Source organism: Euprymna scolopes, chromosome 36 (genome assembly GCF_053919585.1).
Source record: "Euprymna scolopes isolate OS-2025 chromosome 36, ASM5391958v1, whole genome shotgun sequence".
Taxonomy (NCBI): domain Eukaryota; kingdom Metazoa; phylum Mollusca; class Cephalopoda; order Sepiida; family Sepiolidae; genus Euprymna; species Euprymna scolopes.
Genome location: NC_136517.1, coordinates 23,082,340 through 23,093,151, shown reverse-complemented (window position 1 = coordinate 23,093,151; position 10,812 = coordinate 23,082,340). Strand labels below are relative to the sequence as shown.

Genomic DNA, 10,812 nt, shown 5'->3' with positions numbered 1-10,812 from the left:
CTGAAATTTGGTATATAACATATTCAGACATGTGGAAAAATTTTTAATCAGTTTTCATCCGGAAAAAAAAGGGCTGCTAGGGGGTCAAAAATAAAAAAAAATTGGCATGTGGGGGGGGGGAGTCGTTGAATTTTTATCTGTTTGTCAACTGTTTCAAGAATGTGTATGCATGAATCATTCATATGATAAATTACTTATGTTAAGAATAAGTGGGTTTGAAAACACGTTTTAAAGCTTGTGTTAAGCTGGCCTAATAGTTATCGTACTTGATTCACTGTCATTAGGTTTTGGTTTCGATTTTAGCTCGAGTATTTTTTTTTTATTTACTTACAAGACGTGAACTGTTTAGAAAAACATAATACTCGCATGCACATGGCTCAGTTTCTGTATGTATTAAAATAAAATATTTACAAATATTTTATGACTGGGCAACGCCGGCCGGGCGACCTGCTAGTTATCTATAAAGAAATAAATGCACATTGGTCTTTATTATAAAGTGGGGGATTTCTTTACGAATTCATTTTAGGCAGGGGGAAGTAAGTCTAAGATAACTGTCTGCCTTATTTGCTTTCTCGCTTCCCCTCACTAACTGAAATTTTTCGGCCCTGCCTAGAAAGAAGCACGTGTTTTATTCACTAACTTTAGCATGACAGGATGAAAGTACATGTATCTATTTATGAACAAACTAGCAGGGAGACCCAACATTGCCCAGGATTGAAGGAGGATCGACGAATATTCTACACTGTCAATACTTTTATCATCGGCAAAATCAGTGAAATCACTCATTATTCAATCAAATCGATTGCTTTTTTACTCTAGTCGGGAGGAAGCTTCACATGCTCCCTGCAGTGACGTAATCCACAATGTGCTGTTGTTGGCATTGCACTGTAGAAAACCTACTGTTGATTTTATAAATTTATTTTTATATAATAGCTTGAATTCAAGTTTAAAATGCAAAAGTCAAGTATGGCGGTTCAATTGTGCTTTAGACAGCAACATTAATTTCCAATGCGCCCCTCTTATCAAAGAACCTATTGTTGATTTTATATACTGAACCCTTCTGTTTGTACAGTGATAAAACTTCTCAAAAGCATTTGTCATGTTAGGTTATATAAGGTGCTAACTTTGGTCAAAATTGGACTGTTCCTTCTTCAATCGGATTTTTTCGATTTTCTTATTTCGATATACTTATTGGAGGGAGCATTCCGATATGATACCTATCTAAGAACCCCCCAGACACATAAAGTACATTTGTGTGGAACGTAACTTTTTATATACAAATCCAGGTAGAGATACACATTGGTCTTTATTATAGTGTGGAGAATCGGTTTATTAATCATTTTTGTGCATACAAACAAACAAGGGCTATGAATAGATGTGTATCATCCACGAGTCTTGTCGAAACAGTTGAGCAGCAAATACCTTATTATTGTGTGCGTGTGCCTCTCCGTGATGGCCATGTCATTTATGTCCTTTCAGGGCATCCATAGCAGTAAAAGGGTGAATGGCTGTTTTTTTTTTGTTTTGTTTTTGTTGTTATCTAAGGCTTCTTTTGTCATGTTTGAATTGTTAGGGTTAATCATTAGAAATAGAAAAACGTGACTCAACCTGAATCGGCCTCACATTCAGATTGCTTTGTCGTTTTCTATAGGTTTCTGATTAGGCGGATACATCAACATTACCATCATCATCCATTTCAGCATCATTCATATCATCATCATCATCATCATCGTCATTCATATCATCATCATCATCATCATCATCATCATCATCATCATCATCATCATCATATTCCACGTTTCATTCTCGTGAGAATTTGTCAGGCTTATGCCTAATGCATAAGCCTGACGAAATCTGACGAGAATGAAATGCAGGATATTCTGTGTAGCTTAATTGCCATATATATTTTTATAACTTACTACCTAGCTCTATCTATGTATTGAGCACTGTTGAAGTAAATACTGAAAATTTACACATAAAATTATATTTTCGTATATCATGTGATTAAATGATGTAGAAATATATATATATATATATATATATATATATATATATATATATATATATATATATATATATATACACACACACTTAATTATATTTTTGGAAAAAAGGATTCCAGTAGAGTGTCCTATTATAAGGAAATAATTCCGAAAATAAGAGCATATTATTTATATTTTTATTTGCAGAAAATTTAGATAAGTCATCGGTACCGTCGATTTCAAACCTGATAATAGGGGACCATCTTTGATGCCTGTATCAAGCTCTCTTCAGCGGATACTCATCTGTTTTATAACCGGAATTGGTTGGAAACATGCACATACATTACAAGATCTCGTGCAAATCTCGTTTTTTTAAAACAACCTTAAAATTCAAGGAATAACATTTATTAAATTGTCCGTTCAATATTTTGGACGCAAAAGAGAACAAAAGAAAAAGGAAAAGAAAAGGAAGAAGAAAAAATGCAAAAGAAAACAAAAGAAAAAGAAAAGGAAAAAGAAAAAATGCAAAGGATAAATTATATATGCTTCAAATTTTTCTGTTATATGTTACGCTAATATATTTGGACTATTTATCGCGTCACCTATAAAAAAAAATATGGTTCTTAAAACTATTAATTTCAAATCTATTAATGGTATATATTTTTCCGGTCTGAAACGGAATTATATTTATCCTAACACAATTTCTAACTAGTTTAAGGGAGATAACTTTGTAAAGGCCTAAAGGTTAATTCGAATTGATAATAATAATGATAATAATAATAATTATTATTATTATTATTATTATTTTCCTTCTAAATGTACTATCTAATATATGTTTATAATTCCCCTCACCCTCCTTATTTAATATAGGTAAAGTGCAACTCGCTTTTGAATAGGCAGTAGATTTTAATTATAGTCTTCGAAATATTATTCTAAATTTTCTGAAAAAAAAATACGTACACACACACACACACACACACACACACACACACACACATATATATATATATGTATGTATGTATTTTTTTTCAGAAAATATATATATATATATATTAGTCCTTGCGCGAAAGAGCAGGACACAAAATGGTTTAAATAATAATAGAATAACAATGACAAAGACTTTTGCTGGCGAGGACTACTATTGAGCGTGACCAGTTATACATTTCTTTTGAAATTTTCATCTCTATTTTTCTCGTTATGTATTGAATATTTGTTAATGAAACATGTATGAAATATGTTCCTTATAAAATTTTAAAGATTTTCTATTCTGAAAGAAGTTTTTAAAAATTTAATCTAAAAATGTTATTTTGAAGTTTTCGTTAAAAAAAATTCAGATTTTCTCATTATTCAGACCTGTATTACAAAGAGGGGGTTGCAAAAAATGAGTTGTGGTGTGAGGAGAAATACAAACTAAAACAGAGAGAATATTAAGACCTGTAATAATACAAAGGCGGGGTTGCAAAAATGAGTTGTAGTGTGAGAAGAAATACAAACTGAAATAGAGAGAAGGAGAGTTTTAAAATATAATCTTAAAAAGATAAGATACACTTTGCACTTTAAAAAAAAATCATTGAAAATTATATATATATATATATATATATATATATATATATATATATATATATATATATCATTAATTACTAGATGAAAGATAATGTTTTTAAATTGCAACACTATGTACATTACATAAAATAAATCCAAGGTAATTTTTTGATTCAATTTAAATTAAATTTTTATACCTTACTTTGTAAAATTTATAAAAGTGCACTTTGCAGATAAATAAATTTCAAATTGAATCTTGTACTTTTATTTTTAAAGCCTATAGTAAAAACATTTTGTTTAAAGATTTTCATGCCTTGGATGAAATGCTTTTCTAACTTGTATATATATATATATATATATATATATATATATATATATATATATATATATATATATATATATATATATATATATATATATATATATACTTGTTTATTGTTATATAAACATGCTCACATCCCGCTGCTACAAATAGCCACTTGTTTCAATCAAACAACAGATATCATCAGGCAGCGACTGGACAAGTCGCTGCCTGATGATATCTGTTGTTTGATTGAAACAAGTGGCTATTTGTAGCAGCGGGATGTGAGCATGTTTATATAACAATAAACAAGTATTATCAGCTCTTTTTATTGAGCACTATCTAACAACCTCGTTGAATTCATTAGTCCATTACTTTTGAATATAAAAAAACCCGCGTATATATATATATATATATATATATATATATATATATATATATATGCTTCCTTTTTTAAAATTAAATATGTTTTTAACTCTTTTTCAAGATGTCTTTTAACATGTTTTATTAATCATTTGTTCATATTATAAGCTCTATTTCCTTTTCGGTTTTATTGAGCTTTTACATCTGGTTGAGATTACTTTACTTTTAAATATTAACTTTTTAATATTCATAATATATTTTAAGTTTACCATTTTGATTACCTTGGTAAACTTATTGTAATTTTTATTATATATATATATATTCTGAAAAAATACATACATATATATATATGTATATATTCTGAAAAAATATGTCTCACTGACTTTAGCAAATAAGGTGTAAACCATTATAACTATTTGCTATATTTTCTCCTCTGAAGAGATGGTAGACATCGAAATCCTATAGGATAAGGAGTTATAATATTTCCAATGTATTCTTTGTCTTACATAGAATAATAAAAATCTTTTGATGCGAAATTTAAATATTTCATGTCATAAATTTTTAAATTTATTGAATGACTAAAATTTTTTTTTAAATTTTATATATATATATATATATATATATATATATATATATATATATATATATATATATATATATATATATATATAAAATAAAAATTACAATTAAATTTACCAAAATGATCCAAGATGGTAAAATTAAAGTATATTATAAATATTAAAGAATTAATATTTATAAAGTTATCTCAGCCAGATGTAAAAGCTCGATAAAACCAAATAGGAGATAGAGCTTATAATACGAGCAAACAATTAATAAAACATGTTAAAAAACACTTTGAAATGAGTTAGAAACATATTTAATCTGAAAAGGAAACACTAGATAAGTGGATAGTCCTTAATCCGCGGAGTTTCGAAGAAATACTTTCCTTCTCATTAGAGGGTAGGAATTAGCAAAATTCGGGATCAGATTTTGCATGCAAAAGTATTTGATGAAACAACAAGTAAGTCAAAGATCTTAATTGAAAACAAAAAAAAGTGAAGCAGAGGGAATATGATGAAGAAAAAGGTGATTACACATGAATGGATAGTCTGGTGGAAGATAAATAATCCAGTGACGGTAAAATCCAAATATATAACTTCAAGAAAGTTAATTGAATTTCCATTTGCACAAGTAAAATCCAAAAATCCAGTAATTGGAAGAAGATGGTCCATAATAATTAATATTAACTGTTTGCTCGTATATATATATATATATATATATATATATATATATATATATATATATATATATATATATATATATATTATATATAAATATATGTTATATATATATATATATTTTTTTTTCAGGTGCTGTATATGCAGTTCGCTTATCTCAGCATTGGAGGCTCGCTTTACCACTGGATCCAAGTAGTGCCGATTCAGGAGAGGTGTGGTGGAGATTGCGAAACCCTTGCCTCACAGTTACACAGAGCAGTATTCATCGCAATGATATCCAAACCGTGGCATGATCGTCTGGCTAACTATTACGTGCAATTATATTCATGCTGATATTCTACATGATTTATACTTGCGTAATATTTGGGTAAGAAGGTTATAGCAAACAGAAACCTCTTTATATATATATTTATGTATGCGTATATATATTCGTTTAAAAAATTTTGCCTACCAAACTCCTCTGTCAGTTTTTGGTCTACAGACATGAAACTCCATATATAGGGTATTCGAACCCATGCAAAATTTTATATTAAAGTTTTAGCCGGGGAAAATCGTTGCAAAAGTGTGGCAATTAAAAAAAGTGAAATTTGTCAGTTGAAGGTCGAACAACGGCATTACGAATATGCATGCGTAACCTAATAGCTATTGGTTCGTGTTTTGATTTTTAGCATTGCAGTAAACATGTCTTCATAGTACAGTCATTAACGTCAAACGAAAAAGTAAATCGTTTTGTTTTCGATTCTCGCACGAGTCATTTTTGTTTTAAACTTTTTAAATCATTACTATATATTGGGTCCAATATAGTATAATAATAATAATAAATACGAAATCTGTATTAATCAAAATATCATATTTAAGCGTATTTTACGACCGGTCAATACCGGGCGGTTTGCTAGTATGCATATAAAAACAAAAGCGTCACAAAATTGAATATAATGACAAAATCTAAAATGTCTAGGTTCCGGCGAGTTTCGAACTCGCGACCTTCTGCGTGTTAAGCAGACGTGATAACCACTACACCACGGAACCTTAACGACTGCCTGATACTGTATATACAAGTATATAATCTGAATAATCAAATTGATTCAAATGATTAATGCGTGTTTCAAATATTTTAAAACTTAATAAAGATATTTCTTTTGTGTATTTTTTTTTTTTGCAGTTAATTTCTGAATGTACATGTATACTAGCATGGTGACTTGACGCTGCCCGGGACTGAATGATGATTAACGAATTTTTCACATTCCCATATTTTTATTGTCATTGAAATCAGTGAAATCGTCCATTTGTCGATCGTCGATTGATTGCCTGCTCTAGTTGCGTAGCCATCGCGGTGCACTGAGAGGAAGCTCACATGCCTCTCTCGCTATGATTTAGTTTGCAATACATTGTAGTCTACATTGCACTGTAGAGAACTTACTGTTGATGTTATAAAATTATTTCTATATATAACGGTTTGAATTAAAGCTTAAAATGCAAAAGTCAAGTATTATACTCCAGTTGTGCTCTAAACAGAAACATTTATTTCGACCGTTCCCTGTCATATCAAAGAACCTACCTTTGATTTTATATGTCGGGGCTTTCTGCTTGTGTGGTAATAAAAGTTCTCAAATGTACTTGTGATGTTAAACTGTAAAAGGTGTTAACTTTGGTCAAAATCGCCTGTTCCCTCTTTCATAGGATTATTTCGATTATCGATACTTATCGAAGATATTCCGAAACAAAGCCTATCTAAGAACACCGCCAGATACATACAGTACATTTGCGTGAACTTTCATAAAAATCGACGCAGCCGTTGCAGAGTCTATAGAGAACACACTTACAGACACAGATCCTCTTATCTATAATATAAAGCTAAAACGTCTGTGTGTGTGTCTGGTCACGAATAGGCTCGTATATGGTTGACTATTATAGAAAACTGATTACATATAATGATAGAAGATGTATCGAAACACAGGAATGGGTATGTTTGATCTGGCAGAACAGTGGTTCATTAAAACTGTGGGGTCTGCGTTCGCGCCTAGTCCACAAAGTATGGAAATAAAAAATTTAAATATTTAAAATAAAAAACGTTTACAAGTGTTTTTGATATAGATCTACATAAGAATACTTTGATAAGTATGTTTTAACTTAAATAGGGATGGTATAATAAAATTGTGGAGTCTGCGTTCGCGCCTGGCCTCCATAGAATGGAAATAGGCACAAACTTTAATAAAGACTTTTCATAGTTTAGGTGAAAAAATAATCTCGAATCCGTTATCACATAAACGGAACTAATTTCCCTAATCACCTGTATGTTACCATGGCAATAATATAAAAACTTTTTACTTATTTATTTTAAAACGTTTCACGATCTTTTTTTCACAATATCTTTTTTTCACGATATCTTTTTTCTCTCACTTTTTACTTATTTATTTTAAATAACATTTTTTAATTTTAAACTATTTACTTTTAAACAGAACGTTTCACGATATCTTAAACAGTAAGCACCTTTTTTTTACATAAATTATTAGGTGGAAGCACATAATTGTTACAAAATACCCTCCTATTCCCATGTTAAGAATGACTTTCAAAATAATATTATTTCAGCACGGTAACAAAAATACATAAGTATCGAACGCTTTATAATTTTAAATGCTAATTTGATAATGATATTTTTTTTACTTGGTTTCGACCTGAACATTTTCCTTTGAAATGTCGACTTCTTTGAGTTTTTGACTATGCTGAAAACGAATATCGCATTTAAATTTTCCGCAAATGCATAGTTTTTCAAATATTAAACAATATAATTTTTTATATTAAAAATGGTGGCCATAGTTTTGCGCCAAAAATATGCGTGCACTTAAACGGAACATTTTCTTTAAATGATAAACAATTATTTATTTTAAACAATATATACAGAGTTTTATAATATAATAAACAATATAAATAGAACAGTTTAATTTTAAACAACAGAAATAAATTGTTTTTTATAATTTTGAAAGAAATATTGTTCACAAACCTTTTAAATTTTAAACAATATAAATGGAACTGTTTATAATTTTGAACTTTTTAATGTTTTATTTTAAAATAAATATCGTTCTGGAATGCATTTTATTATACGGGGAAAGACTTCTCCCTTTTCCCTTCTTCGACACATGAATTCTATCCTATGCGTCCCAAAAGTTTCCTTGTTTCCAACTTTTCTCAGTTTTCTTTTTTTTTTTTTCTTTTTTTTACAATGGGACCATACACCTTCTATGGTTTGCGTGTGTATGGAAGGGTCCATCGGGCCAACAAAGTTTTCCTCATGAATAACTACATCATGGTCATATTTTCCATGATCGAAGTGGTCCAGACTTTATATGCTGCCATCCATCGGATAAAATTTGTGTTCCTGGTAAGATCCAAGAATTAATTATCGGAAATAACATGTCCCGATCCCTGCTGTCAACTCTGTTAATACAGGGTGGGCCAAAATAAGGGTCCTATCTTTAAATATAATCATATATATATATAGGACCCTTATTTTGGCCCACCCTGTATTACACAGGTTTGATCCACGTTCGATGGCTCCAAACAACCAGACACCATTCTTGACTCGTCCTCTGTTATATTTGCGTTTAAACAAGTAGGACGCGCCTACTTCTACTTCTTTTCGTTCGTTGGTTATTTCGTCAATCCCACCAAGCATGATGGGATGATTGAGGAGACCTTCTTCGCAAACCTCACGGATAAAACTCATCCAATCAACTATTGTACTGAGACTTGTCTCGCCTATTTCCCTTCTTATAATGGCATGCGGTACTTCTAGGTTCCAACAAAATATTAACATTAAAATTTTATGCAATTGTAGATGGCTTCTTTCACAGAATTGGCGGATCTACAAGACGGACATCTCCAAATAAATCCATTTACCTTTTTTTGAAGCTTTGTATAAGAAACAAAGTTTCTCACATTAAAAATAAACTAGCGGGACCTATGGAAATTCCACAGCGGCATTTTTCATATGAAATAAATTCTTGGATATGGCACTAATTATGTCAATAATTTTTCATCATTTGTAACTCACCATTTCGCCCACCTTACTAAAATAATAACTCTATTATATTGTATAGGCTGATTATTTCATTACAAACACACACATCAATTAACTCACATTTCATGATTTTTCATTCTTGGATATGTTACTAATTTCGACAATATTTTATAAAAATATTTTTAAGCAACATTATCGCCCAACCTTACTAAAATAATAACTTTGATATATTTGCTGGGCTGCTTATTTCATTTCAAACAAACCAATCAATTAACCTCCATTTCATCATTTTTCATAATTCTTGGCTATGTTACTAATTTCGACAATCATTTTTCATAATTTGTACCCACATTATCTCCTCCCTACTTAATAAACTAATAACTTTGATATATTGTCTGGGCTTATTATTTCATTACAAACGCATGAAATCACATTTCATCATTTTTCTTAATTTTTGGATATGTTACTTATTTTGACAATCATTTTTCATAATTTTAACCCATATTTTCGCAAGTCCCCCTTTACTAAATAATAACATTGATTTATTGTCTAGGCTGATTATTTTATTTCAAACACGCCAATCAATTAACTCCCATTTCATCATTTTTTATAATTCTTGGATACGTTACTAATTTCGACAATCATTTTTCATAAGTTAAACACACCTTATAGCTCCCCCCCCCCTTGCTAAAATAATAACTTTGATATATTGTCTGGGCTGATTTTTTTCATTACAACACACTAACCAATTAATTCACATTTCATCATTTTTCATAATTCTTGGATATGTTACTAATTTCGACAATATTTTTTATCATTTAAACCGACGCCATCACCCCCCCCTTACTAAAATAATAACTTTGATACATTGTCTGGTTTGTTTATTTCATTGCAAACACATTATTGCATTAAATCACATATTATCATTTTTCAAAACTATGGCCACCATTTATAACATTAAAAATTATATTGTTTAATATTTGAAAAAAACTACGTATTTGCGGAAAATTTAAATGTGATATTCGTTTTCAGCATAGTCAAAAACCCGTAGAAGTCGACATTTCAAAGGAAAAATGTTCAGGTGGAAACCAAGTAAAAAAATTATCATTATGAAATTATCATTTAGAATTATAAAACGTTCGGTAGTTATGTATTTTTGTTACTGTGATGAAATAATATTATTTTGAAAGCCATTCTTAACATGGGAATAGGAGGGTGTTTTGTAGCAATTAAGTGCTTCCACCTAATAATTTATGTAAAAATAAGGTGCTTATTTAGGTGTGTCAGAAACTTCGTGAAAAATATTGAATAATTCGACCCCCTGTCTTTCCAAGCTTATAAGTACTTGAAAAATGTACATCAAATCTT

At 29.8% G+C, this 10,812-nt stretch overlaps 1 non-coding gene across 1 annotated transcript; it reads right to left on the bottom strand.

Moving 5' to 3' along the window:
• Positions 1-6,382: 6,382 nt before the first annotated feature.
• Positions 6,383-6,455, bottom strand: Trnav-aac (transfer RNA valine (anticodon AAC)). The gene has a single exon. It is a non-coding gene; the product is annotated as a tRNA-Val (tRNA).
• Positions 6,456-10,812: the final 4,357 nt, after the last annotated feature.